We start from the raw sequence: 26,753 nt of genomic DNA on the forward strand, positions 1-26,753 counted from the left end.
CAGTCTTTCAAATATCTGTGTTATTTTACATGTAACATATAGCGGCCAGGGTGGTTTCTTTGCGGAGTGTTTACGGTGGTTGTTCACCCCTAATTTTTTTTTTTTTTTTTTTTTTTTTTTTTTTTTTTTTTTTTTTTTTGCATCTTCAAACAGGGCTTGGCAAAATTAATAAATAACGATGCAGTTCTTAAAAAAAAAAAAAAGATATGCATAAATGAGCTCCAACGAAGCAGAAGCACGAAAGACCGCTGAAAGGCAAGTGCAAGGTAAAACACAATCACGGTTGAGACACCGAGGCGTCCTTGGTTAACCTCGCGTCAGGTCCGATAATTTACGAGATTCAAAACGTGAATGGAGCCTCTCGTGCTTGTTTTCTGCTCAACCAGTTAGTTTGCCAGCCGTGCCTGGTATGGGGTCCTGGGTTATGGTAGATGATAGGAAAGAACGTACGTCAAAAACTTGGGTGTAGACGACAGTAGTCTAATGTAAGTTTACGCACTATCACTGTGTTTTCTCTACACTTAGCCTAGGCCTAGATCAGTGACAGCAGAATGTAGCCTTGTAAGTTACAGGGCGTGTCTACAGTCACGGCTTACCACGTGGGTGCGTTGAATTTGGTTATCTGTTCCTTTTCTGTCGTGATTACATATAATATTTTTATGCCTTTATGTGCCTGATTGTGGCAATATTGCTGTCTTGACAAATAAGATTACATCGTTAATGTTTTTAATTATTTTAGTAAATTGAAATTTTTATAAATGTAAGTTCAATAGAAAAATCTGTATTCTTTGCACTAGTATATTTATTATATACTAGTATATAACTTCTACAAGTTACAACAGGGCCCCGTATCTCAAAAGCTTTGCTTATGGCGAGCAGGCGCAAGCATGGCAATTCCGCGCTATCGCATATCTAGCAAGCCTCGCAAATTGCGACCGCAGGGCCGTAGCCTCCGGGGGGGCAGGGGGGGCAGCTGCCCCCCCCCCTGGGATTTGAGGTGCAAAAAAAAATAATCGCAAAGGTAAAACAAAATAATTGCGAATTTGGTATCAATTCTGTGAGGAAATGCACTCATGGCCACTAGACAATCATTCAACAATCTGTTTACAAAGGTGTACTGTTTTTAGCCAACTCAGTTCATGCCAAAAAGCTCACCCTCCCTTAGGGAGCTATCCCCTAAGCTGTACTTATGACAAAATGAACCCACAATTTCTGACTTCTGATTGAGCAATAAATAGCAGTTAAAATGCACCAGAATGCAGTATTATACGCACAGTTTTTTAAAACTTTTCCACACCGTTGGAGGGGGAGACCCCCTCCCACACCCTCCCCCCTCGAGGGCTTCACCCCCTCTCGTGTCCGCTTACTGCCCCCCCTGGCATTTTGCTCAGGCTACGGCCCTGGACCGTGCACTAATAGCGAAATCACCATTTGTTTTGAAGGTATTATTTGTCGCAGTGGCCTCATTGTATGCATAATTCGTCATTTTAATGTGTCTTTCATGTAATTAAACATGGTGGCAAGTTTGGGTTGCTAGTCATAATAGCATATAACAAAACATTTAACAAAAACATGGAAGCTTATAATAGATTGAATCACTCGGTACCTCTGATAGAAAAACTTGCTGTAAATATTCACGTGAAGAATGCTAAAGTCATGCTCATGTACAAAACATGAAATGTGGCAAGTTTTATGATAAATGGAATGTGAAAAGCCAGAAATGGGGAACCATGGTAACAGGTAATTGCACGGTCTCCTTCCCTTTCTCCACGAAGAAAAAATCGCCAGTAATCACCTCTTGTGTTTCTTTTGGGTTTGAGTAGTTTTTGTCTTGTTGACCAGTTACTGTAATTTTCCCACTTTCCTTACATTAAATCACAAAAGTGCACTTCAAGTAGTTACAACCAACTGGTGTGCCTAATATTATAGCTTAATATAGATACAGATATTAATATTGATCTCTATTTTTTACTGCTGTAAGGATTTACATGTTCAAGTATCACAAATATTGAAACAGATTTTGCAAAGTTAACATTGTTTTCATTTCTTTCAGTCTGGGAATAGTGCTAGTGTCAGAAGTCAAAGCTGTCACCAGTAGCCCTCATAATGTAAGTACATTTGAATTTTTTTTTTCACAGTCCAGTCACCAAATTAGCTGGGGCAGCCAGCTAGCACACCATGAATTGGAATTTTTTGACAATTGATTTCTTCAATTATTAAAGGGATAACAACTATTCCTTTTGATGAAAAAAAAAGAAAAGATTTTACTGGGGCAAACGACAATTTCCCCATACTTGTACCATGGTTAATGAATCCATTCCTACATTCATTTCTATGAATTGTTTCGTAGAATTTATTACAAAATATGAATCTTATAAGAACAGTTGTTATCCCTTTAAGATAAAGTGTGTCCCTTCACAAATCCACTGTTCCCAGTCAGCCACTTGTGGTCATGAAGGTGTCTGGAGATGTCACCAGAAGACTCCCAACATGGCTTTAACTCCATAGAAATTTCCCCTGGACCCAGTTGATTACAGAGGCACCTGGAAAAAGTGGTGTTCATAGTAGTAACTTGACATTTGTTTGCCAATGTTCCCTATGTGTATATGCATAATCAACCATATAATAATGATTACATGATTCATGTTCAAGGATGTACTTTCTGAATCCGTGAAAATGGCCACAGAATGTAATTATATTTCAGCAGGTGCACTAATACTACCAATACCAATTGACAGATTTTCACAGAGATTGCTTTCTAACGTTATCATGGCATTAAGTCATATGGCACAGTTCATCATGCATATGGGTGGTGCTTGATTTAGAATATTCTTTCTTGCTTTGTTGCATGTTGGATCATGGTGAACCATACTCTTTATTTACCATGTTTTACAGTCATACGGTAATATGCCAAACAATTCGACCAAGATTAATTAATTAATTTCATGGAAATGTCAGTTTGGTCGAATTGATTAAAATACAGCAAATGGAAACCTTTGATATCGTCGGATTGTTAGGGGCATTTGCCAAAACGTCCATCTTTCCGGAAGTATTGCATTTTACCGGAAGTGTTACGCAAGATAAGCCGCAATTTTCGTCTAACACGTGTTTCAGGCATGTTTTATCCTCCTTTTGAAATCTTATTTTGCTGTGTACAATATGTGCTAACATAACTTAACATTAAAAAAGACGACAATTATAATTTCTATTTATATATTTCCCTCACCTACGATTATTTTCATGATGCGCTTCACAAGTGGGACGAGTATTTCCCCGGAGACAGGTGTTGTAAACAAAGGCCGGTCACTTATATTTGAAACCGGTAGCTTTAGTGGACTTAAACTAGTTATGTGATCTACGTACGCCCTATTTGAATTTTAATATGACAACTGAAATCGACCGAATTGAAATTTTTTACCAGTCTGAGATCAGTTGTATTCAACCCGCAAGGCTTACTCAGCGTAGACGTACTTACTTCCGAAGAAAATTCAGTCACCCGTATCAAAGAATACCAACTGGTACTCAAACGGAATTCAGTGTAACTTCAAATTACTTTTAAGTATTTTATTTAAAAAGCATGTCATATTAAAATATATTGAGAAAAGGCAAAATACCGAGCCTACCTGTGCCGATAGACATACCGGTACAGTATCTTGCTGGCACTCTTCCGATTTTCTTACTTATATACTAGTACTCTCGCTGTGCACAAACCACGGTGTATATTGAAAACCCCAATGATACAACGTAAAAAAGCATTTAATCGCCATAATTTTCACAAAACAGGTGCATTTATAATATGACGTGAGAATTGAGCACATGCAGAAATGAGAGACTAGTTTTATCTGGTCTGCTCCAGCATAGCGCAAACCACATGTTAATGAAGACGGTCCCATTTTGGGGGAGGGGGTCACAGGAATGGAGTACTTCGTGGATTACGTTAAATATTATCAACATTTCATGCATCTGGGGAAATAAAAATTGACTCACAGGTAACGTAAATACCCAGTGGAACTCTCTATGAAGCTCCCATGGAGTTAAGGAAGACGTCATTTTTATTGTTGACAAATCAGTTATCCATGTAGGTGAACAGCTACACGTGTTCGTCAGATTTTGACAGCGCGTGGTATTTGGCGCCAAGAAGTCTGGGCGGTCGATCCCGCTGATCTGTCGGGCGATTGTAGTAAATGTAAGATCTTGCGGTGTTGAAGAACATTTCCCCATCTGCATATACTGTATATTACAACTGAACTTGAAAATAAATTGCATATATCCTTCCCAAACTTTTTAATGCTAGCAAACGCTATATATGGTCTATATGAAGGTGTTTACGACGTATTCTACCCACTGTCGATATTTAGTTTCATCCAGAATAGACCTTTTTTAACCCCCCCCCTCCCCCAGATACGGGCGTGATGAATCACTCAGCGAGGGCAAGTCTGCTTAATTTGCACAAATTGTATGTCTTTGAGCACTGTTCGGGGACAAAGGAAATGACAGGTACGTCATGCTTCCAGATTAGATCTTCAATTATTTCTTCTTCATTGACGAGAGCTATTGAAAGGACAACAATTGACAAAAGGCCGAGGCATGCAGCATCTATTTCACTGGCTTGAAAATTTACCGGGACTTGCCGACGATGTGGTCGAACAATCGGAACAAGAAAAAAATTCTGTCGCATGATTTTGACGTATGGACTAAATGTTTGAGCCCAGAAAAATTAATTTTATAAAATAATTTTTGTGGTCGGATTGACTGGGCCGGTCGAAATGCCTGGCACATTACTGTATATGATTGCAGAGGATATTTGAGTTGTTTGCTGGAGTTTTTGTAATGATAGTTTAAAGGGATAATAACTTCCTTTCAGCCAAAAAATTAATTTTCCTGGAGCAAACAACAATTTTCCCATACTTAACAATGTTTAATGAATCCATTTTTACATTCAAAGTTAGTCCCCTTTTTTTTCTAAAAAGTTTGTTTTTTGTAAAAATCTCTTAAGAGATTTTAACAGAGTATAGCCATCAGTGGAGGTCACATGGTCTAAAGACAAGCTCAGATATCAGAATAATAGCTATAACTGCCGTTTTTATGGTAAAACAGTATATATTATATTTCTATGAGTTCTTAACAATGTTTTTATTGTGAAATATAGATCTCATACGAAGAGTTATTATCCCTTTAAGGGAAAAAAACAAGGAACAGGATACATTCTATCCTTGCAAACACTATAAATATGTATAGTGTGACTGCCCACAGCTTATGCATATATATGTATACATTTTAAAATTTCTTATCCTCTAACATAGGTATATGATATAAGTTTTGACCAAAAGACGCATACAGGGAATGTGGCAGGATATGTAGGTCTACCTAGTGTTGTGTCCTTTACATGTGTGCCTGACTTCTTCCATTTGGATTTTAAAAGGGTGTTAATAGATAAGGCTGAACAGGGTACCCTGAATCCCCTAGTAGGTAACTCTGGGACATTTGGCCTTCATTGAACTTCTGCTGGATATTGGATGAGGTTCAAACAAAGGAGTCATGACCACTTTGCCACCCCATTGGTGAATCTGAAATGTTAACTTGTGCTTCCATCTTTCTGAAAAAGTGTTTTTCCCATTTGGGAATAAAGTTGGGAAAGACTGTGCTTCCTTGTTGAATGAAGATTCAGGATGTTGATTTTCTGATGGAGCAAAACATAATATTCTGTCTTTGTACTTATCTAATATATACTGCAACAAATCTGGTTGCAAGCATGTTACAAGGAGTGCACTTGCTTTTGTAACTTCATCTTCAATATTATCATCAATATTATCTGAAAAATGCACTTTTTACTTCAAAGTATTTTCACTATTATTACCTTTATTACTGGCAACTACGCACCGAGGTCTAGTGCCCATTCTCTTCTGGATATGGCCTGTGCATTCTCCTTAAGTAATCTCAATGTCCGGACCATAGGGCTGCTGTTGCTGGACCCTCCAGAAGGCTGAGCTGTCCCCATCCCCTACAAATGGATTGTATCGTAATCCATAAAGTTCCATGGAACGACTGTATAAAACAGACGCACCCTCAGCTTCCATGGCCTGGGCTGAGCCTTCGTGGTTGTGGTGGCACTCCTCTAAGTGTTTCAGTTGAAAGTCAACCTCTTCTGCCGTGGTTTGGAGCAGCTTTAGAAAATTGTCACATGTCCGACACATGGTACACATATAGTGAACGTCCAGAATTTCTCTCGTATCCAAATTGCAGCTACAAATCCATGTTTAGACAAGTTTCTGGTTTGCCAGGAACCGTCGATGGTAACCCCATAGTCCACAATTTCCCCTGGATCGACATTGCTCCCTGGGAAGACCTGCTTCACAGGAAGCGCGGTGCCATCCATGCTTTCCTGAGCTCTCTCCCTGGCAGGGTTGCCTAAGGCCTGGGTGTGGAGACACCAACTGTTGTTTGCCACTGGAGCTGGCATGGAGAGGTACACTGAAATCTTCTCAGCAGAAGTGTTCCCCCTTGCAATAGATGAGGTGCAGCATTCCTAGTACACTTGCCCTGTTGACTTCGAAATACCTCCCTATCTTTCGTGACATAGAATTCCAGCCAAAATATGTTTAACCTGGCCTCATTGACATTACTAGCTTCCTTCTGTCTATAAAGATTGCAGACAAATTGTTCCATCACTTTTGATTTTCTTTCTGCAACTGCGAAGACTGCTCAAAGACAGGAGAAAGCCTCTATGAAGTCACTATTGCCAAAATTCATGTATATATCAAAAGCTTTCTTCTCTCCTTTCCCCAAAAAAAGGGGTTGCAGATTGTTAGAACCACTGGAAGTTTTGGTACGCCAAGCATCGAATATTTGAATTCACTAAATGAGAATAGAATTAATGATTTTTTTTTAAAGTGTGTGGATGTTTCGTTGTAACTTTGCCTGCCTTAAACATAGCCAGCCATCCTGTGTTTTTCAGCAGTTCCTCCAGTTAGTCCATGTATTGAATCTTTGTAGGAAAGTGTGGGTAGTCCTGCCAAAGATTTTGTCTATTCTCTTCTGATACTGGACTGAGCTGGGAGGTCCACAGCTGGCTTCTCCCAGACTCAACCATCTGGATCTGTCACAACATTTCTTGCTGGGTCTGCTTGATACACCTAACTGTAAATCTGTAAATTTAAAAAAATATATATAAGTACAAAAGAAGGTTTTACATGTAGTTTCAAGTCTTTGTTGAATACAATCAGTCCTAAACAAACATATGCATCAAAAAATAAAGAATAATTGTTGACAATGTATTTTTTTCTTCCAACACAATGTTTCAGGCACCAAACAAATTTTGTACACACCAGTCACAGCCGAGTTGTCCATTGTATTGTTTGCAGTTCCTTATCAAAGCCCGTGCAGATGAATGGAAATACGTTGAACCCCTTGAAAATGAATGCATGAAGTGAATAATGAAAAAACTCAAACCTTAATAGATAAAATCACCGAATATTGTACCAAATATCTTTTGGCATACTAAATCAAAATGAAGTTATAATAGCTTGATCTTTGGAGAATTTACCCATTTGACAAAAAAAAAGTGGAATTCCAGGATCCCTGCTGATTGAGTGTTTTGTTGTATAATGAAGTTTCTGATATTAAAAAATTTAAATATGGCTGCCTTGCCAAACTTGCCCACCTGTATGGCAACTATGTGGTGATCAATGGGCATACAAGAATTATCTCTGAACACCCAGCTCAGCATGGCATGGCTTGTTGGCCTCTTCACTGTACATTGCAATCAGACACAACAAAACAGTAACCTGATTTGACAGCACTGAAGTCAAAAAGACCTACTTGGATTTAGGCTATTTGCAACCTTACATCTTTGATCTTTCAAAAGAGAACATTCAGTTTCTGTTTTATCTTATAGGTCTTGGGGGGGCATTTCACTTTCTTTTTGGCATATCTTGCTTTCTTCTCACTTGTGGACTCTTTCAGGGAGTCAGGAAGACGTGTTCTATACTACATATTATGTTCAGTTGCCTATCCAAACAAGGGAAGAAAATATTGTCAGCATAATCATCCATTGTGTTTACACTGGCAGGAAGACTGTGGACAATGGTTGCACCATGTAGCACCTCACAGTCATGTGTTGGTGGTTGATCTGGTTGTTCACATGGCTCGGGGCTTTCAAATATCTGAAAGTGAAGGAGGGAATGACAGGTCCACCTAAAGGACAGGAATTTCCTAGAAGTTACAAAGTTTTGCTTTGAGATGTATAATTGACCATATAGTCATGTTATTCTGTACAAATTTAAGTCTGTAATTTTTCTCAGGATTGATCTTTCTGTTGGCTTTTCTGGAGAGAGCTGAGGAATTCTTCTTGGTAGCAATATGAATAGACACAATGCATCCATGGAAGAGACTATCTAAAGAAACTGCTGGTATTGTTTCTAGCATGTCCATATGAAAATGCTGGGTTCTCAGTCAAATCTTAAGTTTGACTTGTACTTATCTTTTACCATATTGTTCTCCTGCTCATGACCCTGATTGAATGGGATGGCTGAAAACAATTGGCTGTTTCAGAAATCACGCAGTTTGAAGCATTTTCCAGTCCTGCACAGCAGAGACTTAAGGACAGACACCTGCCTGGCCTAGTAAACATGGGCCAAGGCAAAGAAAAGGTGCTGCTTGATCCAATGCTTCAACATGAAAGGTATATTTTCTCTCCTTAAGGGCTCTGCTACACAGTGGAATGTCATCATAATATGTCATGATCTGATCTTAGAACATGAATGTTGACCAGATTCTAATGTAGCAATTAAGTCTTTTCTGCAAGTGTGGATGGGATTTTCATCATTTGAACCTCTATTAAGCTGAGAGATTACACAGGGTTAAGTGCAAGATTATGAGCATCATGTACTTGTTTTGAACCAGTGTGAGGACTTCATAGAAAGAAGAGATCTCTTCAGTCTCAGTCTTCTAAGAGATGACACCAAGGGTCTTTTGGATTGAAATTTTTGTCCAATCTTCTCCCCCCCCCCCCCCCTCCCCCAGTATTAGAATGCTTCCCTTCATCGTTCATTAATTACTATAATTGCACTCGCTGCACTTGGGCAAATAGTGACTGATCAAATATGGTTACTGTTACTGGGATTTGGCCTGGATTCAGATATTCAACTGTTTGGCCAAAAACATCCATGTCATGCTTAATTTGATTGCCTTTATTGTGAATTCTAAAACCATCAGATAATTGATTTTGACTTTATTTGTATAATGTTTATATTTACATGCAGAATATGATTGAAAATGTGCATTTGTCATGAAAAAAAATCACTGCAGCAGTAAAAGAGGTAACAAAAATAAATAAATAGCTCCCATTTAACTACAAAATTTCTTACTGGCTGTATGTGTTTATAAAGTAGGTTTGTTTCAAAAATCAGCCTGGTTGGATCATTATTACATAAATTCTTGATTACTTTTTTGCATTTTTTCAAGCGTCATATCTTTTGGTATAAGTGTATGCCCCAAAAATGCAAAGCTATTTTTGTTTTTACTTAAAATTTGCTGGCTGGCTATATGTTGATAAGGCAGCTTCATATCGATAATCAGCATGATGAATTATTTATGTGAAAGTTCCAATTGCTTTATCGTCTTTCAGACATGTTGTTTTTTCCACGGATCCATTTAATTCTGCATTTTTTATGTGATCTCAGAGCATCTAAGATAAAAAAAATGGGTTAGTTTTTTTACCCCATGATAACTGTTCAGAGGTTATTTTTTAAGACCTCAGCTCACTTTTTACTTTAAATTTGCTGAGTCACCTTATTTGTTATTATGGCAGGTTCAGTTTGAAAATCAACACGATTGAATATCCTGACAAAAATCTTTTCAGAGGTTTTTATGTATATATGTCAGATAGACTAATAATCTGACTTTCAATTTGACCTTGACTTCTGTAACCTGGTACAATCATTAAAAAGTATATAGGATAGACAATTGCCAAAGACATCAAAAGTAAGTTTCTTTATGGAGAAGTATCTGAGATGTGTATATTTTTCATACCATAAATTGCAGGCCCGTAGCCAGCAATTTCAAAAGGGGGGTTCTTTTTCTGAAAAAGTGGACCTTTTTCAATAAAAAATTCATGAACCTAGATCAAATTTTACCCAGAGTGGACCTTTTCTCAGCAAAAGGGCGGTTCTTTCAAACCCTCCGAACCCCCCCTGGCTACGGGCCTGCATTGGTGACAATCTTGAACTATTTGCCCAAATAGGGTTATTCTCCAGAGGGTTAGGAGGCTAGTATGATTTAGTATGTCAAAAGGTATCTATATATATGTACACCTGCAAAATTTGGTGTTTTTGTCTATCTAGCTGCCAATTATAGATGATGCTCTTAAAAATCTATCATGTGCTGAGATTGTGACTGGTTGTGATTGCATTGTGTCCTGTGCGCACTACTGTCACAATCTATGAAAGCAGGGCAAAGTGTTTCTTATTCATTTCAGTACTGTTTACAAATATTAGTAATTTATGAAGATTAATTAAAAGTGTAAAGTAGCCATAGAAATTTGAAGTCAATAATGATATTTTTTTATTTATCAAAGGGGCTAGTAAGAGAACACGTATCAGTATAAATTCATGGTAATCTCTAGTAATCTCAAAGTATCTTATTGTTTCGTAACTTTTTGTCAAATTTGCCATTTTTGAGTACAACTTTTTGGGGAACCAGCTATATTGTTCTATAGTACTGTTAAGATAATATGGACATGCAGTCATCCTTTTAGATTTTAGAGTCATCAAAATTACTTTATAAACTGTCCTTTGAGAAGTCAGTCCATCAATTCTGCAGGTATGTTAAGTTGGATGTTGTCTATGTCCCAGATATTATAATGGACATGGAGATTTTCCATTTATAAAGCACCTTCAGTTTGTCTTTTAGCCAAACTGTGTGAACTGACAGTGTATTAATAAAATGCTTTGTTAATATTCTTATGCTGGCTTATATTTGGCTTTCTGCCTTTCTTTTCTGAAGTATGCCTGCTCATCCCAAGCGCTAAGTTGTTTTCTTAATTTTTTTTTTGTACAAAATTGGAGCAAACTTGCATGAGCAGATGGTCTTTTGGAAAGAACAGTCTGTTACTTGTGTGAACTATTTACTTGAACAGGTTATTGTGTCGTTCTGCTAGCTAAATTCATAATCTTGGCAGATGTTGGGAAATCTGACATAACATTGGAGGTTACTTTGCCTGGTGTTTCAGATATGCCTCCAATGAGGTGCAGATTGTCAAAGTTCCTTAATGTTATCAATAACACAAACACTCCCTAAGTGCAACCTCTACCCATGTTTTAATTAGCTTTAATAAATCATTAATTGATTTTATTTTATTAAACTATTTAACAGCAGATAATATTCATTTAATTTTCATGTAACCCTGCTAACAAAAACACATTTTAATTAGCTTTAATTGAGCATGAATTGAAATTTATTAAATGGCTAATATCATTAAAGAATTCTGGTCACGTTTAAATCCATTTCTCGAAATTTGTAAATTCAACAATCAATCCATACACTATAGATATGTTTGAATCAACACCTACCTTTTAAATAGTATAAAAACCTTCTATTAGTAGAAAAACCATTTTAGTAAACCTCACCTCAATATGCAAAAATGAAGCAACAGATCTGGGTAACGTGATAGTAAGACAATATAGATGATAAAGGAGAAGGGCCTGAAGATTTAAGATTCCAGGATCAAGGAATTGCATAAAAATAAGTATGAACTGAGTAAACAAGTTTTTGGTACACATATTAAATAATTTAACAGAAAACAAGTAAAAACCCTGTCAGTACAATATAATTTATTACACACTGTGTTGATCCCTGAAAATGAATGCTCAAATTGTTATCTGAATATTGGGATTGTAATCAATGATAGTGTGGATTGTACGAAGGACAGCAGAAACAATGGAAGCAGGTGAGGTCACTTCTGTGCTGATGTCATTTTCTCCCAGTTGACAAAAAACTATATCTAAGTTTGCTGCCTAAATAGTTATGAGTTGTCTGTCAAATTCTAATTAAGAAATTCCAAAATAATTACTCATAAAAGATTCATCAAATGCTTCATTTAAGACTTCCATTTGAGGGTTATCAAGAGGGAGATACAAACATTTAAGCACGTTCTGCTTGTTGGCATTATTTGTGCTGAAAATTCTATTCAAGGCGCCAAAGTGAAACTTATTTCTCCTGGATCCCGTGATGAATGCTAGGACATCCTCTAGCATTACTGTCCTTTCATCCGCTGTCTTCTGGCGTCCTGCTGAAACAATGAGACTTGCATAACCAGAAAGACATTGATTTCCAATTATGTTTAGAAGAGGCCTTATATTGGGATGTTTTTAATTGTCTTTCTGTACAAGAACACAATTTAAGTAGTGTAATGACTGAAGTGATTACAAGATCTAGAAGTTTTAATGATTTTCTGTATTGACAAAAAATTAACATCCCAATTGTTATCAAACTATAAACAAAGGTACTTTCTCCTACCATTCAGTATTTTCTAGGTGTGGATCCTCCCACTCGTCAGCTGAAAAATCTCCTTCAAACCTCCGATTCCTCAAATGCTGACTTTCGAGGGAGGGAGGGGGGGAGGTCTTTGTCCAGTTGATACCATTTTTTACTCCCAAAAAATTCTTTGTTCAAGCAAATCTTGCACCATTTTCAGCGCCGATGCTTCTGATGTTAGCAAACATTATAATTACTCCCTCAACCTGGTTTTGAGGAAGTTTTTGAGGACCCAGATTTGGGTGGATATCACCTGAAATTAGGAGCAAAAGACATATATTAGTTTTATAGAACAGACCAGGAGTTGTGGGTAATATAAGCAAAGAGGATGGAACATGGGTACCGGTAAGATCTGGCATACTTATTGACATCTTCACACCTCCTCTCAGACCACAGCCTCCTTAGATGGCCTTTCACTGGCTTGTTCAAGGGGCTAGGTCTTAGAGGTGCAAACTCCTGGGATGATGGCTGGCTTTGCTGACACTCACTTAACACCCAAACCCAATACAGAGGTGCAAACGATGTCACAGGCATGTTCCTAAAAATATTTAGCGCATAGATTACAAACTATGTTTGATTATTTTAGGGTCCCACATAAAGAAGTTTGTATTAAAGTTTCACTTTCCTGGAACCACGAATAATAAAAAATAATTCATCATCTAACCCCAAAAAGGAACATACGTTACTGTCACAAATGCATAACGTCTCGCTGTGGAAACGTTTTAATCACATTGAAAAATCAATCATCACGGGTTTTGTTCTTTAATTTATCTTCTACAAGTATAACGTTGTAAAAAATTACGAAAAGCTTCTGTATTGAGCAGTTAATTGTTTTTTAGCGACTTAAGTTTGCCTGTCACTGAATATTAAAAAAACGGGGAAAATACACCCTACCGATAGTAAAATAAGCATTTAATAAATTATTTTTCCCCTTGTGCTCCAAATATTATATCTGAAATGTCAAACTATCATGGAATCACTATATATTTTTCTGTCAGCAAAAGAAAACATTGTTTTCTGTTGCACCAAGTATTTGTACAAAATGAAACATTTTGTCAATTTTCCTAGGGAACATACGTTACCTAGTATTAGCCATGACGCAGGCCCCATTAGTTACGGTTTTTATATTTATTAAAAACGTCCTTACGTCATATTTAACTTAACATGATCGAATCACTTCAAAATATATAAGAAAACGTTATGAAAATAAAAATTAGGTGGCCTGGAACATACGTTACCGGAACATACGTTACCAGTGAAAATCTACGTGTGCCCGAAACTGGCTCCGAAAGAAAAACTAGCTTCTGTTTGAGATGTCAGGTGGTTCTTTCTGACGTCTGCTCGAGCTAAAGATTAGATGAGGCTAGTTACATGTGTAAATAAATCCATAAAATACTCAGTAACGATGTAGGCGAAGTAAATGATTTTGTCGTAATAAAAAAATTAATTCAAATACAGGAATGAATGTCAAAGACGGAAATAGATGTCAAACAAGACTATGCAAGAAAAAAATAATCGCCAACGAGCGTAGTGAGCGCAGTGCCAAATACATTGATACCGAACGGAACATCATTATTTCAGAAAAATGCGAAAACAAGAGCTGAGATAAAAAAAATATATCGATCTCGTAAAAAAAAAATGAGGGTGACGCTTATTTGGAAGCGACAGAAAACGGGTTCAAAATACTATGTAGGCCTACCTTCTGCCTCCCTGTAAATGTCGTGAAAGACAAAAGAGGCATGCGAAGACTAAACCGCGAAAACGTAGACTTCACCAAAGGAAAGAAGAGCTCCTAGCTGCTATAGAAGTTGCCGAGGCAAGTCCACAGCAATCACCACCTGAGAGACTTGTTGTGTGTGCGAGGTGGCCACAACGTGGAAACGATTGAGAAGAAACTGAAGGCAGTCATAATGAACAATTAAAGAACTACAGTCACAGGTTAATGCCATAAGAAAGAGGGAGAATGCTATCCGGCAACGACTTAGCCATTGTAGAACACGAAATACGGAACCACCTGAATTTCCCACATGCCCCAAAATATAGACAGAACGCATCATACAGCAGGCTATGGACCCTAGCTAACACTGGGCAGTGTCTCCTCCATCCCAGTGTACCACAAACTTTCATAGTCTTATTTATAACAAAAAGAAGGCAACAAAGAATATCGATTGTTCAAGATTTGGTCAAACAAGGCCGCTTTTATTTTATAACCCCACTACCCTATATTATTTTAGCAATAATAACAATGTAGCAAATTGTTGACTTTATCCTTAGGGATAAAAATAATATTATATATACATATAATATCCAATAGGACTCATCATCCTAAAAATATGACTTATATAAAATGATTTTTTAGCTACAGTTACACCTAGAAGTAAGATGAAAATCTTTCATAATATAGTGGCTGAGAAGATTGCGAAGACGTACCGTTGTCTCAGATTTCTTTCAGCTGCTACTGGCATTTGCCGGAATCATTGGTCGAGAACTCGCGAAAAGGGGATGAACTGGTCGAAAAGTCGACGGATGGGAGTAGCAGGAAAAAAAGGCAAGCTGTATACGATTTTTTGAACGAGACGACTATAGTAGAGGCCAAGAACGCCAGTAACAAAAAAAAAAACAAAAAAAAAAAAAAAAAAAAAAATCATCCAGCACGTTGGCAGAGTAAAAACACAGTATGAACATCTAAGAAATCTCAAGGAAACTTTTACAAGAAATCATGCAGCCTATAATTTGTCTTAAATAGCGACTGATAAGGACCGTAGAGACCCTTGAACTCTAAAGTGATATCTGTTTCTTATACCCACTCAATGGAAAGACTTAAAAACGTAATTTTGTGAGCCACTTACTTTTTATAGATGGAACACACATTATATATATATATATATATATACATTTTTTTTAATAGACCTTTCAGAGAGGATAGTAAAGCTCATTTTGAACGAATTCTCTGCTGTACTGGAAAACCTATAGGTGTGTTGAAAAAGGCTTCGTTTAAAGGGGTGGTAAGTTAGATGTTTCTGGGATCTGCCTTTCTTTACATGCAGATGATTAAGACGTTTGATACGCGGATCGTGTTTGTGTAAATATGTTATCACTTTTGATGTCTGAGTTACTTTTAAACACCTCAATAAATTCTACGAAAAAAAAGCGAAAAAATATCTTATCAATATCTATTAAACTCGTGTCCCGTATCTTTTCTATGGCTGTGGAACATACGTTACATTACGGTATGCGAAGGATGCCAGGCGTAGTTGGTATTGTAACTAATACACCCAAAATTTGAAACTGCCAATGAGTTTTAAATTCACGACGAATATGACCAGTGGTAGATAACTTTTAGGTAACAAAGTTTTCAATTCTCTATACAATTGACAATTACTGCTATTGAAAGAGTCATCAACGTGGACATTGTAAAGAAAAATGATCTTTAGTTTGAAAGTAATTTTCCTAGATCTGGTCAATTTAAAAGTATTTTCCTATCACTTTTCCATCATTAATGACTCATAGGGTTCTGATAGTGTTTAGCTTGCACAAATTTCCACAGCGCTCAACTAATGATCGTGTTTGTATCAGGCGATTCAGTGGTAACGTATGTTCTTTCTTACGCTTTTTCACTTCAAACGGTTATCAGTTTATTTGCTTACAAAACAGAAACGCGTGGGCGTAAAATTGGGACATTTGTGGATTTTTGTTCTATACACATGTAAGTTTTAAAAAATTGGATAATACATCAAATTCATTCAATTTCATTTTTTGAGACTTGAACTTGTGAAATGCACCTCTATATTGGGTTTGGGTGTTAAGTGCCTGCACCACTCTCTCAGTGGTATGGGTGGAGAAGGCATTCATACTCAGTATAGAAGGGCGTGGCTCAGTGTAGACTCTAAACGTTTTGGCTACCCATTCTAGCAAGAGGTCTTCTGTCGTCTAGGCTGTAGGACCTTTCCTCTGGACTTTCCACTACTGGATTTCTCTTGCCTTAAATAATGAAAGAATGCCATATTAAATAGTGATATTTATAACTGAACCTCGTAACTTGCATGAAATGTTAATAAGAACAATGCAGGCGGTATCATCCGCAAACTTAAAAATCAGACAATAGGGATTTGAAGCGTCACAGTTTTTCATGCAGTTTAAAAAAGCAGTATCGTGTTAAAGCAGAGCTAAATCCATAAAGAGTACTTGTGCATATTTGGGGATTTTACGTTTTAAAAACGTAAGGACATTATATAAAGTGATATCAACAGCATCCTCAGTAGACCTGTTCTTACGATATGCAAATTGAAAAGGATAAGAATTAACAATATAATTGCTATTATACTGCATGTTTTAAAGGTTTCATAACATACTGGTATAAATACTTTTCTCAATATGAAGTGGCCCTAAAAAGAGCCGTTTGGTGACAGTTTACAAGTACTGTCGGGCTTCCTGTCGATATTGTTACCAACACCCGGTAATACATGTAGAAGCTGAAATGTAATGTCAATCAATCAAGTGGTCGGTCATCACTAAAATATCAAAACCACTTTTTGAAGGCTCAAGGCATAAATAGTCAATGCACACTAGCTCCATTAATTGGTTGAGTTGTCTGAATATTTACCAGTGATGCAGCAGGCATTGAAACAGGGGTTTTTCTTTTCACACAACGACCTCAAGTACTCACTTTTTCTGACACATCTTTTGCCATAGATGGCGAAAAGAACCGATTTCTCACCAACTCTAAAGTGCAATCTCTCCCAAAATGACCCATTTGATCATGCAAAATTTCCAAGCATTTGGGAATTTTTAAACAAAATACATGACTTTTCCATTCTTCAAACTTTCAGTGCAGTAATGCAGAAAGGGGTGGATGATGGTTGAGTGTTGATTTCGCACATTTCGTAAGTTCTGTGGATCTCGTAGAAAGCTTCTGCTTGGAACTCTTGTGCCGAGGCCTCTGCTAGCCTGTTCTTTGCATTCTTGACGAAGTTTGAGATGTGGTTCTCTATGGCTTCTTTAATTTGTGCTGATGCCTTTTCCTGTATTTCAATTAACTGGGTTATTAAAGCCTCATAGTCCAGACATCCCTTGACGCCCACTCTGGCTCGGATGTTGTGAGTGCCCCTCACTAGCTGTTTTGGTAGTGTGTTCGGCCCACTCTTGGCAGCCGGCAGCGTATTGTTTTGCTTCCTTCACCTCCTCTTGGTGGGGGTTGTTTGAGGTGTGCGGCACGGTCAAGAGTGCAGGTTCGTTTGTGTGGAGTGATTCATAATCTACTTGTTCTGCTATGTTCTTGCACCAATTTTTGTCATATCCTTGTTCTGCTAATTTTTCAATTAAATAAGTCTTTTTTATTTCAAATTCTTCCTTCATTGTGTTGTATCTGGCATATGGGGGTGCGTCCTCCTTTAATAAAGCCTTTGAATACCATTGGATTTAAAGCTTTTATATATTAGTTTTTACACCTTCATTGGAATACAGCAAAATGTCCTCCAAAGTGAAAAAAAAATCCAAACTATTTTTGTATCACCTACCTCTTTTTATGGGTGGTGAGTATGGCTTACAGTAAAAGGAAATTAGACCGACTTGATAGCTTTGATGAACAAAACAAAAATAGTGAAAACAAACTAGTGCTTGCAGTTACCACTCCTAGAAATATGTAAACAAACCAAATATTTCATTTTTTCTTTTTTTTTCGACATTCAATAGGTGGAGTAAATGAACATATTTTCTGAATATGAAAAAAACGGGGGAAATATCTTGTGCTTTCGTGTATAGAGGTGTTGTAAGAGAAAACATATCCTGGTAGGACATCATCCCATTTCTTTGGGTCTTCCGTAGATTTAGCTATCATTTTTTTGATTGTTTGATTAAATCTCTCTGAAATGAACACCAAGACATTAAAATGAATGTAAACATGAAAGACATCAAATAGTTTTGTGTCCTCCTTATATGTGAATTATTCAGTCTAAAACAGATGACTGGTTGGAAGGTTTTTCTGAATGTACATGGGACTTCAACAAATGGAAATGCAGGGGTTATCTCACAGAGTCTGGCTTATTACTAGCATGGACAGAGCAGACTTCAGCAAGAAGGGTGCAGTTAGACTTAATGTTGTTCTTAATAGTCCCAAAAAGCTGCTTGCTGTTTTCAGTTTTGCTTGCTGGCTTTGTTCCCCAGTGCCACTGGTATATACATATGATGATAAACATAATTAAACTCATTTTTTGTAATATGTCCTAATGTTAATTCCTATTCACTTTGTTCAAGACAGTGCATTTTTGCAAAAAATAAATTGTTTATTGCTCCTGTTATATACATTTTGTGTGCCCTGTCTCTTATATAATTTAATCTACATTTAGACCTAACAGGACCAGGTACCTTTTCTTTCTCTTCATCTAAAGATTCATGCAAAGAATCATAATGTTACAGCATCAAAAAAGTTAAAGTAGCAAAAATTAGATTAAAAATGAAGTGAAATAAATGTTTTTTGCAACTAAAATTATCACAAACAATAGTCGAAATTTGAATGTAGAGGAAGGTAATCATTTCATTTATGCTGTTAAAATGAGTCAACACGGCCAACAGAGATTACAACTTTTATAACTCCTAAAATTCCTGTTAACTGTGTTCATGGCAGTCACCATTTTGCTCCAAAAGTTGTCTTCCCTATGTTTGGGGTAAAATTTATGGATGGCGTTTCTTATAAAACCTACTCCTTCAACGTCCATCAACACACGTTTGTCTTGGCCTTTGGTTGATCCTTCAACATTCCTTCTTTCAGTAGTAGTAGTAAAAAGGCTGGTGGCCATTACCTTCATGCAGAGGTTTCCTGGTCCTTTGGATTGCATTTTAATTTTTGTCAACCCTAAATTGGAAAGCAAAGGGATGGGACCTTGGGCGGCAGGGATGGGGGCACTGTTTCCAGTGATGAGGGGATATTGGGAAGGCATAATTGGCAAAGGACTGGGGAAGGCAGGGGCGGATTTAGGGCGTCTTCTGGGTCTTCCGGAAGACGGTCAGATTTTCAAGTTTACATTGAAGGGTATCCAATTTTTTCTGTCGGAAGACGGTCAAAAATGAAGAACGGATCAACAAAGATAATTTGGAAGACTGTCAGAAAATATCTCTGAATCCGCCCCTGGAAGGGCACATGAAAGGAGTTGGAGAGGGCAGGAGTGTGAAAGGAGTTGGAGTGGGATAGGGTTGGAAGAAGTTGGAGTGGGATAGGGTTGGAAGAAGTTGGAGTGGGATAGGGTTGGAAGAAGTTGGAGTGGGATAGGGTTGGAAGTAGTTGGTGTGGGAAGGGCAATGGAAGAAGTTGGAGTGGGACGGGTGGTGAAAAGTTGGAGTGGGACAGGTAGAGGAAGAAGTTGGAGTGGGACGGGTGGTGAAAAGTTGGAGTGGGACAGGTAGAGGAAGAAGTTGGAGTGGGACAGGTAGTGGAAGAAGTTGGAGTGGGAAGGGCAATAGAAGAAGCTGGAGTGGAAGGGGCGCTGGGGCAGGCTTCAAGCCTACTATTTTGTCCTTCATGAGTTCTTGTATGGCATACATTTTCTTGTTTAATTCCTCCAGTTTGTCCATAATTTTAATGAGTGCCCCTCTACAATTGCACTGCAACACAGGCGCAGGTTGCTCTTGACCATCGTGTGGCCCTGCTGCACCTAGGGCCTGCAAGGGTCCAGGCTGAATATTCAAATATAACAAGAAATGTAACTATTGGTAATAACTGCAGTCCATCGCTTTCAATTGTTATTAACATGGCGCCAAATTACCAGTCTTTGGTATTTCTTAAAGTCAATCTCTAAAAAAATACATTATATCTCACATGCAGCAAACATACTACAGCTGCCAAGTTCACCATTTTCATGATACTGTTTGGATAACATTATAAAGACGTACACATTAATTACCTCAAATTTATTCGAAAACCAAAATTTTACCTTCATATATAGAAAATTATTGTAATTCTTTTAAATATGAGAGGAAGGAAGTAAGTTTTAACCGTATAATTATATTCCTTCGAAACTCCCCTTTTTTGGTTTTTGGAGCTGGGACCTGATCATTCTCAGTCTCCGAATTTGTCTCTGTCTCAGTTGCGGTCTCTGTAATACCTTCCTCACTATTTTTGGTGTTTCCATTCGAAATTATTGAGTTGTTTGTACCAGTGTAACAGCACACCTTAGCTATGTGTGCTTGTATGGAATCTGGAATAGGGGAAGGGGGTATATTACAAAAAAATAAGGTAATAAAGTGAACCCGAGTGGCTAAACTCACTTATTCTTGTGATAACTACAGTCTAACTAGCAGTGATGCACAAAGGCAGCTGACACACCCTGATCAGGGGCATGAACAACTTCCCATTAATTTTCCACTGTCTGGACTCCTATGCAAACTTCAAAAAGCTCCTAGTCTGTCACTACTATCTGTACCAATTGGATTTATCCAGTAAGAAAAACTTGGGAATATTGGCTTAGTGAAGAATATACGGGCTTGTTTTCCTTGTCGCCAAATTAAGTGAACCCAAGTGGCTTAACTCACTTATTCTTGTGATAACTACATTCTAACTAGCAGTGATGCACAAAGGAGGCTGCAACACCCTGATCAGGGACATGAACAACTTCCCATAAATTCTCCACCTTTAGGCACTGCTCCTATGATCACCATTTAAGGAAAACCATGTCACTTACTGTTCTCAAACTTATAGGAAAGAAACATAAGACTAAAATACAGCTTCAGTAGGCAATGCAGACTGTTTGGTAAATTTTTCTGGCAGATAAACATTTTTTTTGTGTGTGTGTGTTCAATTTTTTACATATTGGTATTTTCAAGGTGTGACTTAGAACCTCCACGGGCTTGAAGACCCATGCTAGTCGCATTTTCTGAAAATCCATGATACGTATATTTTATTATTAAAAATTGATGGTCATTATGCTGTTAAGCATTATGTAATGTTGCATCAAAATGGAAGAAAACACAATTTTTGGTGCTGCTGCCATGATGACCATTATGGGAAAACCATGTTACTTATGACTGTCAAACTTTCAAAAAAGAAACACAGGACTAAAATGCAGCCTGAGCTGGAAAAGCAGTCTAATTGGCTTCTTTTTCTGAAGTTATACATTTTAGTGAAATATTCATTATTGTCCTTTTGGCATATTCATTGTGGGACTCGGAGCTCCCATGGACATGAAGCTGAATGGTAATCAAGTTTTCTACATTTCCATGCTATTTATAGTCAGTTATCAAAAATTGGTGATAATTATTCTGTTATTTATAATTAATAATCCATATTTATTTATAATTGATAAATTGACAAAAATCTTTTTCCACTGCTACTACAAACATAATGAAAAGAAAACTGTGTTACTTATAATTATTTTTAACTTTCAATTATGATTTTAAGGATTGGCATTCAGTTCAAATTAGAAAGCCAGCTCAATTGGGTTATCATTTATTATTTTATTTATGCAATTTTGTGTAAATTTTTTTAATTTTTCTCATTCTGGCATTTTCAAAGTGTGATCTTGAATTCCCATCAGCCTGAAACCTTACGTTTGTTACACATTTTACTTACATCAGTATTACCTGTTGAGCATAATTAAAATTTGATGTTGAATTTGCAGTTAAGCATAATGTACTTTTGCATCAGAATTGACAGTAGCCTATTTTGTGCATTGCTACTTTCTGCTCTTTGTCTGTACATTTGACAGCTTTGCTGCCTTGTTTTAAATGCATCCATTTGTTTTAGTTTTTGTCCGTAGGGATTTTAGCGATTTTCCTAGTTTGCACGTGCTTCTGAAACTCTTCCCTCACCATTTTGGTGAAGTCCAAACCTACACCATTGAAAAGTATCTGATTGGTATATCAGTCTGACATCATTGAAATATGCTAAGGCCAGTTACAAACGAAACAAAGTTTCATGAACAACATTGGGGGCTTGATACTGATATATATATATATATATACACACACACACACACACACACACACACATCACGGCTGGAAAGGGGCATTTAACCTCCAGTGTTGTTGCTTCATTAATAATTCTGTCAGGTGTACTTGCCAAGTATGGATACTGTGCTGATGTACAAACATGCCACATCGCATTGTTCTGACATCTGATGTCTCTTCACATGCTGACAGCTATGTGTTCATACAGACATCCATGTCAGAGTGATGGTGCATCAACCTTCTTATGGCACACAAAAGATTTGGCCAGTTTAATTCTATCAGTTCTAACTGTACACTTGCAAATTTCTACAAAGTTAGAAGAGGTTAAACGGATAAACTAGTCCTTTATCCATCGCTTGTCCTTGCTTTGTTTCCTTGTGTTTCTCTCAATGTCATCGATTGGTACTAGTACAAATTGTATTTGACAGCAAAATATATTTTTCAATATAAAATACCTCTACTTCTCTCTATGATCTGCCTGAGTCTGCTTCCCATCCTTTTCTGTATATGTAAGTAAGTAAGTTTATTAAGACATGGAAACCAAAAGGTTGAAGTTATACATAAAATGGAGTGGGAATAAAATTTACAAATTAAAGTATTGATATATGATATAGGATATGCGAATAGAAATTAATGAGATTAAAAAATAAATAAATAAATAAAATAATTTTTTTACACAGGCATATCTGAAAGTTAGTGTAAAAGAGGATGGAGTAATGAAAATTAAATACAATAAAGGCCAAAATGGGTTTCAAAAATAAAATACAGACCACTAATGGTTTAATAAAGAGGAAAGGAATAAAAGTGTTTTTAAAACGTTCAGTTCTAATTTTTGTTAAACTTTGACAGGCTATTTCTTAGTGTAACAGACGGACTCTCTGGTTGTGTAAAATGACTTTATTGCTACAACTAAAATTTTCACCCTGTAATAAAGGTGACATATGATTAAATAAAATGACATACAACAAATAACTTATAATTCTATAGTTTACCTCTATGATAAGGAAATAATAAATTTGATATATATAACTACGGTTTATAAAGGCTATAACGGCTTACCCTGATCTTATTCAAGGGCGTTTAGAAAGAGTGCTGGATATACCAATACGGCTTGGTCTGAAAACTAAAGAGTAGAAAACGATGTAATACAGTATAGTATAGTGGAGTTGGATACGCAAAAGACAAGATAAAATATAACTAGAATTAACTAGACGACATCCAACTTACCACATAGAAACAGACAGACGAACAGCAACTTCAGCACTATTTGAAAATACGGCGCCAATGCCTTTTATAATGTGAAGTCACATGACAAAGACGCGGGAAGACAGAACAAAGGGACATAGACAAAGGAACAGACAAAGGAACAATTAGAGGGCGTCAGAGTCACATCAAGTCACAAGACAAGACGAGTGACGAGTGCATATTTACACATAGTTACATTAGTCTCCTCTGGTTTGCAGGTTAAAAGGTAGTTCAGCTTGTCTGTGTCATTTTGTATTTTTGCAAAAATTGATTTGCAGAGTTCAAATCTGCACTCTTTTAATATAATAAGTTTTGCTTTGGCTAGAGCATCAACATAAGTTAATTCAGGGAATATGATCCTAAGTGCCCTTGACTGGATGGATTCTTTTATTTTACATTGTTCTCCAGTTAATCCAGAGTGCCACACAGGACAAGCATATTCAACCACGGTCCGAATTAAACTCTGATATACCTGAACAAGATCAGATGAGGACAGTTTAGCACATTTAAGCTTGCGCAGAAAAAAAACGATCGTGTGCATGCTTTTTATGTACAGACACAGATGTGTCTGTACATATTGCCATCACCTGCGTCTGTCGTCGCCGTCGCCGGCGCCGTGCACTTTCCTTGTAAACACGATAAGTGGAAGGCAGTTTTACTTTTTGGCTTTATATTAACAGAGCTGATGAATATTCATAAAATGCAGGTCAAGTTCGAAAATCAGCATGATCGGGCCATTATTGTAGAAGTTATGCTGTTTTTTCACTTTTCAGCATATATGCAACCTTGTAAACACATTTAAAGGAAAACCGTTAGGCCTGTTGTCATGAAACTCACAGGAGTAATCAATCTTACTAAAACGCAGGTCAAGTTCGAAAATCGGCATGATCGGGCCACTATTTTAGTACTTATGTTGTTTTTTCATTTTTCAGCATATATGCAACACTGTAAACACAATATAAGAAAAACATGTAGACCAGTTGTCACTAAACTCACAGTAGTGGTTAGTCTTACTAAAACGCAGGTTGAGTTCGAAAATTAGCATAATCGGGCCATTATTTTAGAAGTTATGCTGTTTTTTCAAATTTCCTCAGATTCAATTCTTAGGCATGTTAACAGTCTCATTATTTAACTAATAAGATACGTAAAAGTGTTTGTTTGACATATCCTGCATCTTTATAACATTGTTAGTTGATTTTGTAAAAATGATGGTAAACTTGTTATCGTGCATTGTGTAATAAAGTTTCAAAAATGGAAATAAACTCATATCATTTCAGTTTGTCAGATTGAATCATTCACTATGTTCAGAATCTCAGAATGGAGGAAATTGGACATGTAACACTATTCTATTGATATTTTTCCCATCTCATCAATTTTCTTAGTTGATCATATAAAAATGGCAGTAAACTGTTAATTTTGTTTTATGTTAAAAAATTGTTAAAAATGGGAAAACACCCATTTCAGAACAGTGCTGTCTTGTTTACATTTTGGCATTTTCAAGGTGTGACTTTGAAGTTCCATGGGCCTGCAGACCTTTGCTAGTCACATTTTCTGAATATCCATGATACTAATATTTTATTATTAAAAATTGATGGTCATTATGCTGTTAAACATTATGTAATATTGCATCAAAATTTGAAGAAACCCCTATTTTGGGCACTGCTTCCATGATGACCATGTAAGGAAAACCATGTCACTTACTGTTCTTAAACTTACAGGAAAGAAACACAGGACTAAAATACAGCTTCAGTAAGCAATGCAATCTTTTTGGTAAATTTTTTCTGGCAATTAAACAGTTTTTTTTTTGTGAAAATTTAACTTTTCACATATTGGCATTTTCAAAGTGTGACTTGGAACCTCCACGGGCTTGAAGACCCATGCTAGTCACATTTTCTGAAAATCCATTATACATATATTTTATTATTAAAAGTTGATGGTCATTTTGCTGTGAAGCATTATGTAATATTGCATTAAAATAGAAGAAAACACAATTTTTGGTGCTGCTGCCAAGATGACCATTATGGGAAAACCATGTTACTTATGATTGTCAAACTTTCAAAAAAGAAACACAGGACTAAAATGCAGCCTGAGTTGGAAAAGCAGTCTAATTGGCTTCTTTTTTTGGAAGTTATACATTTTAGTGAAATATTCATTTTTTTTCGTGTTGGCATATTCATTGTGGGACTCGGAGCTCCCATGGACATGAAGCTGAATGGTAATCAAATTTTCTACATGTCCATGCTATTTGTAGTCAATAATCAAAAATTGGTGATAATAATTCTGTAATATATTACGTAATGTTACATAAAAATGGACAGAAATCTTTTTGCACTGCTACTACAAAAATTATGAAAAGAAAACTGTGTTACTTCTTATTTTTAACTTACAAGTATGATTTTTAAGATTGGCATGCAGTTCAAATTAGAAAGCCAGCTCAATTGGGTTGTCATTTATTATTGAATTATACAATTTTGTGTGAAATTTTCATTTTTCTCATTCTGGCATTTTCAAAGTGTGAACTTGAACTCCCATGGGCCTGAAGCCTTATGCTTGTTACACATTTTACTTACATTGGTATTACCTGTTGAGCATAATTAAAATTTGATGTTGAATTTGTAGTTAAGCATAATGTATTTTTACATCAGAATTGACAGTAGCCTATTTTTTGCATTGTTATTTCCTGCTTTTTGTCTGTACATTTGACAGCTTTGCTGCCTTGTTTATATTTATATACATGTTCAGACCATTTAAGATTGTTAGTGATAAAAACACCCAACAGTTTGAAATGGGATACTTCACTGACACGAGTTCCTCTAATATTAACTGATTGACATTTTGTCTCTGATTGTGTAAAGTTTACTGTCATAGCTTTTGTTTTGTTCAACACACTCCTCCTTGACCAGCTCAAATTCTGGACCATAAGGCTGTTCATGTTGCACACACCAAATGCCAGTCTGTCTCCATCGCCCACAAATGGGTTGTAACATAGACCATACTGCTCCATGGAACTACAAAAGTGCTATGACTGAATATCTTAAACT

The 26,753-nt window shown here is 36.7% G+C and overlaps 2 long non-coding RNA genes across 4 annotated transcripts in view; one reads left to right on the top strand and one right to left on the bottom strand.

Moving 5' to 3' along the window:
• The first annotated feature begins 313 nt into the window (after window positions 1-313).
• LOC106152492 (uncharacterized) overlaps window positions 314-26,753 on the top strand; it is a 153,385-nt gene continuing 126,945 nt past the window's right edge. For 2 of the 3 annotated variants that reach the window (XR_015334681.1, XR_015334682.1), the window contains exons 1-2: window positions 315-485; window positions 2,054-2,108. This is a non-coding gene — a long non-coding RNA (uncharacterized LOC106152492). Of the gene's footprint in view, window positions 486-2,053; window positions 2,109-26,753 lie in introns of all 3 variants that reach the window. The other variant, XR_015334680.1, reaches the window with a different exon arrangement.
• On the bottom strand, window positions 11,814-13,003 carry LOC147761835 (uncharacterized). The gene is made up of 2 exons (XR_015334733.1): window positions 12,514-13,003; window positions 11,814-12,286 (listed from the first exon to the last, which is right to left on the bottom strand). It is a non-coding gene; the product is annotated as an uncharacterized LOC147761835 (long non-coding RNA).

The sequence above is a fragment of the Lingula anatina genome, chromosome 5 (assembly GCF_051362555.1).
Source record: "Lingula anatina isolate TDL-2025a chromosome 5, LinAna3.0, whole genome shotgun sequence".
Lineage (NCBI taxonomy): Eukaryota > Metazoa > Brachiopoda > Lingulata > Lingulida > Lingulidae > Lingula > Lingula anatina.